Source organism: Lissotriton vulgaris, chromosome 11 (assembly GCF_964263255.1).
Source record: "Lissotriton vulgaris chromosome 11, aLisVul1.2, whole genome shotgun sequence".
Taxonomy (NCBI): Eukaryota; Metazoa; Chordata; class Amphibia; order Caudata; family Salamandridae; genus Lissotriton; species Lissotriton vulgaris.
In genome coordinates this window covers 784,655,650-784,662,499 of record NC_141699.1, presented here as the reverse complement: position 1 = coordinate 784,662,499, position 6,850 = coordinate 784,655,650, and the positions used below count along the sequence as shown (strand labels likewise).

Below are 6,850 nucleotides of genomic sequence, written 5' to 3'. Positions count from 1 at the left end.
CGGTGGTCCCTTCGGTCCTCGTCTCGGGCTTGTCCTCCTTCGGGGGGGGCGTGTGCCTGGTCCCGGTGCTTCCCTCTGGTTCTTTCAGGGGGGGCGGCGTCCTTTGGCGCCGGGTCGTTTGGCGTTGAGTCGCCTGCGGCCGCTCAGCACCTCGTGCTTCGGGGGTTGCTGGATGTCTTCCTGGCCGGCCGTTTTTGATGTGCTTGCTTCGACGGCACTGTTAATACACATGGAGGTGACTGGCTTGGCCCCTGCACGTTTTCGTGTGGCTTTCCATTTGCCGGGGCTTGGGTCCCCGGGTCTGGGTCGGGTTGGGCACCCTGATGGGGGTGTCACCGGTCCTGGCCCTGCGGGCGGTCTTCCCCCGGGGGCCGACGGAGTCGGGTCTGGCCTTCGTGGCATGATCTCGCCCTGCCCCGGTGGTGTTCTGCGCCTAGGGCCTCGGCTCGGTCTGCCTCCGAGGTCTCTGTTCACGGAGGGGGGCTCGGCCCTCCGGCCCGGGTTCTGCTCCTCCTTCCGGGTCCTTATTACCGGTCTTTCGCGCATGGACGCCCGGCGGCGCTTGGCCTTGTTTGGGACGTTGCAGTGGGGGCGTTCCTGTTTTTGGTTCCCGGCGGGGTCCACCGCCCCGGGTTCCCTCTCCTTGGACCAGGCTGGCGATTCATGCCTCCTGGCCGATCCCGGATCTTCCCGGGCAGTGATTGGGTCCCCCGCTCTCGGCGTCGGTGTTGAGCCGGCTCTTGTCGGCTGGCCTGCCTCCTTGTGCAGGCCTGGTTCGGGAGCGGGGGACGCTGCTGGCTCGGGGGTTGTGGCTTTGCTGCTGGGCTCCCGCAGGCATTCCAGTGCTCGCTTCGGCAGCACGTATACCTATTTGGAAAGATACAGAGTAGATTGGCACGGCTCCTGCACAAGGAGGACCCGCAGGATTCGTGGAGCGTTCCATGTTAATGGAGACGTGTAGCTCAGGGGTTGGAGGCGGCAGTCCCGGTAGCTGAGATTGGTCCCGGACCTGAGTTCGATTCCCCGCCTAACGGTGGGTCTTGGGCTTCAATGCTTCCATGGACTCGAGAATTCTCATGCCGGTGCCTACTCGTCTCACGGGCTCACACTCTGCATCTCTGGGCGGATGCTTGCTTATTCTCCACTTGGGCCCCTTGTGGCGGGATGCCTGACTCTCACCTTGTATCCTGCAGCCTACGGTCGTACCAACCTGAAGGCGCCTGTTCTCGTCCGATCTCAGTAGTTAAGCTGGGTCGGGCCTGGTTGGTACCTGGATGGGAGATCTCGCAAGGGAATACCTGGTCGGGTTCCCGAGGCACGCACCTTGTTGCCTTTTGGGCGATAGGTGCGCCTGGCACATCGCAATACACTTGCATGCTCCCTCTCTCGTTCTACGAGCTCTTCGGGCCCGCCCTTTTGGGACCCGGCCCTCGGTGGCGGTTCCTAGCCTGTCGGGTTTCCCTGGTGGCGATGGGGTCTGCCGGGCGGATGGGCGTGCGGGGGTCGTTCCTCCGCTCCCCGCCCTACTTGCGGGTTTTGCCGGACGGGGTTGCTCCTCCGGCATGTCCCCCGTGTCCTTCCCGGGGTCCTTTCCCTGGGGCCTCGAACTCGGGTGGTGTCTTCCCGCTTTTTCCGACCAGCGTGGTTCCTCCCTTGTCCGGGCTGGTTGTTGGGCGTGCTGTTTTGGCTTCTCTTAGCCGCACGTTTTTCCTTTCCCGGTGGGATGACCTGTGTTATGCCCTTTGGGGGGTAACCGGGTCTGGTGGCTCAGTGGACTAACTGCACTGCAGGGGACTGTGTTTGACCTCAAGGTCACAGGTACAAATCCCACTGTCCACTCAGTCATAACACCCGTTTCGTTCGGGCCACTTGCCCTCGTTCCTCCATGGTTCGCGGGCTTACACAGGCTGGCGTCCTTCCCTATGCTTCGCTGGGTTCGGTGGATCCGGCGGGGGCCCAGGGTCGGTCTGCGAGGTGTGGCTCTGTTTCCTGGGCCCCCTTAGTGGGTGTCTCCTCTGTGGAGTATTGGTCTGTCTTCGGCGGGTTCGTCTCCCGCCTGGTTAGGGGGTCTCTAGCAGTCCCGGGGGGACTTCGCTGGGGCCGTTCTGAGTGCTGGAGCTGCGACTCCTGGTTGGCCTCCTTTTCCTGGAGGCTTTGATTTCAGGTTTCCTGTGGTCCCTGTTTTCTTTTCAGTTGTTTACATCAACCTTGGGTTGGTTTCTCTGCATCACCATGTGGTGTTGTGGTTATGGTGGTCAATGAAGCCTTGTTGGCTTGGGTATTTGCTCACTATGTAAATCATGTGGCGAGGAAGACTTACGAGGAGGTAATGCCCCGGTTACTTACCGGTAATCTTCATTACTCCGAGTATAGTCTTCCTCGCCACATGAGTTCCCTCCCCCCCTCCCTGTCTGGCTATCGGCTTCATTGTTTGCTTGGTAGATCAGGCTGATTGGTTGGGCCGGCCCGCCTCTTATAGAGGTCAGGTGGGACTGGTCGGCCATGTTGGGAGGGGGTGGGAGGTAGTTTCTTTTTGCTTTGGAGGGTTCTGTTGTGGAGCTAAAGCTCACTATGTAAATCATGTGGCGAGGAAGACTATACTCGGAGTAATGAAGATTACCGGTAAGTAACCGGGGCATTCCTTTTCATTGAATGCATTTTCACACTACAGCAGTAAATGTAAAATACAAACGTAAGGAATAGGAAGAGTGGGGGGCCTAAGTCTCGGTAACCAGTGTACAAAGCTATGCAAATGGTCTTTAAAGAACTGTGAAAACTCGGGGGTGCTGGAGACAAGACTCCAGACACTGCCCAGCCAAGCCCACAACAGCACACTCACTGACCTCCGGTCCCACGTAAATGAAGACAGCCTGGAAACGTAGAAAATAAACATCTCTGCACTTCCTGGCCATCTTCATTTACATGTACTTGCAGAGGCATTAGCGACCTCCTGGGAACCCTTCCACGCTCCCCCAGGGAGTCGCGCCCCAAAATTTGAAAACCTCTGCTATAAATTAATCAAGCCGCGTAGGGCCATGTAAGGTGGCCTTGTGTGGCTTGATAAATATAACTTAGTATTTGCGTCACCCATGCACCCCATAGTGTGGCGCAAGGGCAACGCAACTATTTGATAAATATGCCAGATAATGTTTATGTTTTTTGTAGGCCAATTCTAGGCTTTTATGGAGTGCGATAATAAACTAAAGGAGGGTTTACTCTGCATCATACATTTTACATTACCCATGGGATCTTCCTCCTTGATTTTGGCCCTTTGCTCCCTGCCAGTCAAGCAAAAAGTTGTCTTTTTTCACTTATCTATGTCTGATCATTAAGGGCCTCATTTAGATCTTGGTGGATGGGCTACTTCGTCACAAATATGACAGATACCTGTCTGCCTTATAAGTGCATTACATCATACGGCAACCAGGATCATGTCTGCCTTGGCCTCGTGCAGCTTCCTGATCACCAAGGGAATGAGAGGAATCGGTGGAAAAGCGTAGAGTAATGTCTCTGACCAGTCTATTCACAGAGCATTCCCCATGGACCCTGGTTGCGGATACCTGGAGGGGAAGATGCGGCATTTTGCGTTTTCTGAGTCCGCAAAAAGATCTATGTCTGGTGTTCCCCAGTGGTGAAAGATGTCTTGTACCACTTCTTGCTTTAACACCCAGTCGTGTGCTTCTGCGAAATGCCTGCTTAGATCGTTCGCTTGAACATTGAGGACTCCTGGCAAGTGGACTGCAGATATTCTCATATCTCGTGCCAGAAGCCATTTCCAGATTGTATGTGCTTCCAGAGACAGAGGTCTGGATCTTGTTCCGCCCTGCTTGCTCAGGTAGTACATCGATGTTGTGTTGTCCGTCTGAACAAGCAGAGAGGTCGCCGTTATTGACGGGAAGAACGCTTTGAGAGCTAGATGTACAGCTCTGAGCTCCAGCATGTTTATGTGGTACAGTTGCTCTTTCTCTGACCACATTCCTTGGATCTGCAAAGATCCCATATGAGCGCCCCATCCCTAAAGGGACGCATCCGTCACCAGAGTCTGTTGAGGCCTGTCCTCTTGAAAGGGGACTCCCACGAGGAGATGAATCCGTCTCATCCACCATCTGATGGAGAGTTGGACTGACAGAGGTATAGACAACCTGTCCTCCCAGCGATTGGAGATCTGGGACCACTGACCCTCCAGAATCTGCTGCAGAGGTCTCATGTGAAGCCTGGCGTTTGGAACTAGAATTATGCTTGAGGCCATCGACCCCAGTAGGGAGGAAATCAATCTGGCCGTAGGCTGAGGAGTCTTCAGGAGAGTTTGACACTTGAGGAGAATGGATGATAGTCTCTCCTCCGAAGGATACGCTTTTGCGTTGACTGAGTCTAGAGTCGCGCCTAGATAGTGTATCCTCTGTGCTGGATTGCGGATGGACTTCTTGAAGTTTACATGTTGCCCGAGCCGATGCAACTGATGAATACATTGCTCGAGATGTTGTTGCAGAAGAGTGGGAGACGCACTCTTGAGAAGCAAGTCGTCTAGGTAAAGATAGACGAATATGTGCTGTTTCCTCAAGAAAGCCGCTACTACTGCCATGCACTTCGAGAAAGTGCGGGGAGCCGACTTCAGTCCGAAAGGCAGGACTGTGAATTGGAAGTAGTTTGATTGGATGCAAAACCGTAGGAACTTCCAATGCTTTGGCGAGATTGGTATGTGGAAATAGGCATCTTGAAGATCTATGGAAGACATCCAGTCCCCTTGATGCAGAAGTGCTATTATTTGATGTAATGCCAGCATTCTGAACTTTTCTCGGAGTATGAATCTTTTGAGACGTCTGAGATCTAGTATAGGCCTGAACTCCTTGTTTAGACCTTTCTTTGGGACCAAAAAATATCGGGAGTAGATCCCTTGCTGACGTTGTTGCCATGGGACCTCCTCGATGGCGTTCTTTAGGAGTAGAGCAGACACCTCTTCCCTCAACAGATTTATACGATGGGTGACAGTCTTTTGAGGAGGAATGGAAGGTGGCGGGGACGTGAATTTGATGGTGTACCCATTCTTTACAATACTCAGCACCCACCTGTCTAGTGTGATTTTTGTCCACTCTTCCAGATAAAAACGTACCGGAGTGGGTAACGGAGATAGGGGAAGCAAGTGCTCACTTCTGTTGCTGTTGCTTGGCAGCAGGTGTGGGCTGTCTTCAATTGCCACCTCTTCCTCTACCAGGACGACGCTGGGAGAATTGTGACCTTCCTTGGTTTTGTTGCGAGGACCATTGAGGGGTTTGAACCCTCTGTTGGTTTTGTCGTAAGGACGGTACTGTCGCCTGAAGTACTTCCTCTTTTCGAGACCCACAGCTTTAACCGTATCAAGCTCGGTTTTCATTTGAGACATCTCATCATCAGCATGAGACCCGACGAGTGACGACCCATTGAACGGAAGGTTAAGAATCCGATGTTGTGCTTCGGGTTTCAGTCCTGTGAGCCTCAGCCACACTGAGCATCGGGCACAGATCTCATGTGAGTAGTCATGTGCAGCTAGATCTGACGCATCTGCCGCTGCGCTGATTACTTGATTGGCTACTAGGCCACCTTCATGCAGGATCTCAAGAAAATCTTGCTTGTCCTCTTTAGGGAGCTTCTCTGTAAAGCGTGACAGTGAGTCCCATATTGAACGATCATATCGACCCAGCAGGGCCGAGGCACTGGCTACTTTCATGTAGGAAGCAGAGGTAGTACACATTCTCTTCCCTACAGAGTCCATAGCTTTACTGTCGTAGGCGAGCCAGACTTATATCGCCTACACGTGTATGGAGACCTCATTCTCTGTCTCTTCTCACCTTGTCTAGACGGCGAGGGGCGTCTCGACGAAGAGGGATGCTTCGACGGCGAGGCATGTTTCGACGTCGATGGACGTCTTGACGGCGATTTTGACGCCGACTCTGATTACAGAGGTACCTTGGATGAAGATCTGTCCCTCGACGGAGAAGAAGACCGATGCCTTCTTTTTTAACCTCTTTCCTTGCGCTCTTTAGGATGAGAAGAGGGCTTTCTGGAATGATGCTCTTCTCGCCCACTCATTGTTTCTCCTCTCTCATGAAGGGAATGCAGCTTGATCTTCTCCCTCTCTCTAAGGGTTCTCTTGGAAAACTTGCTGCAGTGGTAGCATTGGTCTGGCTTGTGGGATGAAGGCAAACAAGCAATACAGACCGAATGAGGGTCTGACTTGGCCATCTTTTTACCACAGGCCGTACACTTATTAAATAAGGCCGGCATTTTGACTGGAAAAAATAGGCAAAAGTAAAAAAAAAAATTGCTGAATTAGTCAGATAGAGACTGAAGACGTCGAGTGAAGTAAAAAAAATGTAGTTTCTACCAGAAAGAAGTGATAAAATATTGCCAACTGGCGAGCTCAATGCTCCAGGATCCTCACAGAAGGAGCCGGAAAAAAGAACTGACCTGTCACCTGTGGTGCATTATGGGAGCCTGGAGGTTCCTGGAGGTCTTAAAGGCACGGCGCCAATTTTTCAGTTGTTACTATGCAGCCTATCTAGGCTAAACCTGCCTCTATGATCCTGCCTGTTTTTACCTTTGAAAATAAAACGAAAGTTCAACAGAAATGAAATGCGCTTCTGCTGCACACTCTGTAATTGTAGATACCTGCCCCAGTGGGCGTGGTAATGTCCTTGCACAGCCTTGTGGATATCGTAGTGTGCAGAAAATAATCCCAAGTGGTTGCGCTCCATGTCTGCAAAATAAAACAGTTTTTTCACCAGTGGGTCGGAGCTGTATCACTCCTGAAACCCGTCTGGCCGTTGAACTGTTTGGTGTTTGTGCTTGGCAGGGCGCCTGTATGCAGCGTGCC

The 6,850-nt window shown here is 52.8% G+C and overlaps 1 non-coding gene across 1 annotated transcript; it reads left to right on the top strand.

Moving 5' to 3' along the window:
• Window positions 1-842: 842 nt before the first annotated feature.
• On the top strand, window positions 843-949 carry LOC147683499 (U6 spliceosomal RNA). The gene has a single exon (XR_015302352.1). It is a non-coding gene; the product is annotated as a U6 spliceosomal RNA (small nuclear RNA).
• Window positions 950-6,850: the final 5,901 nt, after the last annotated feature.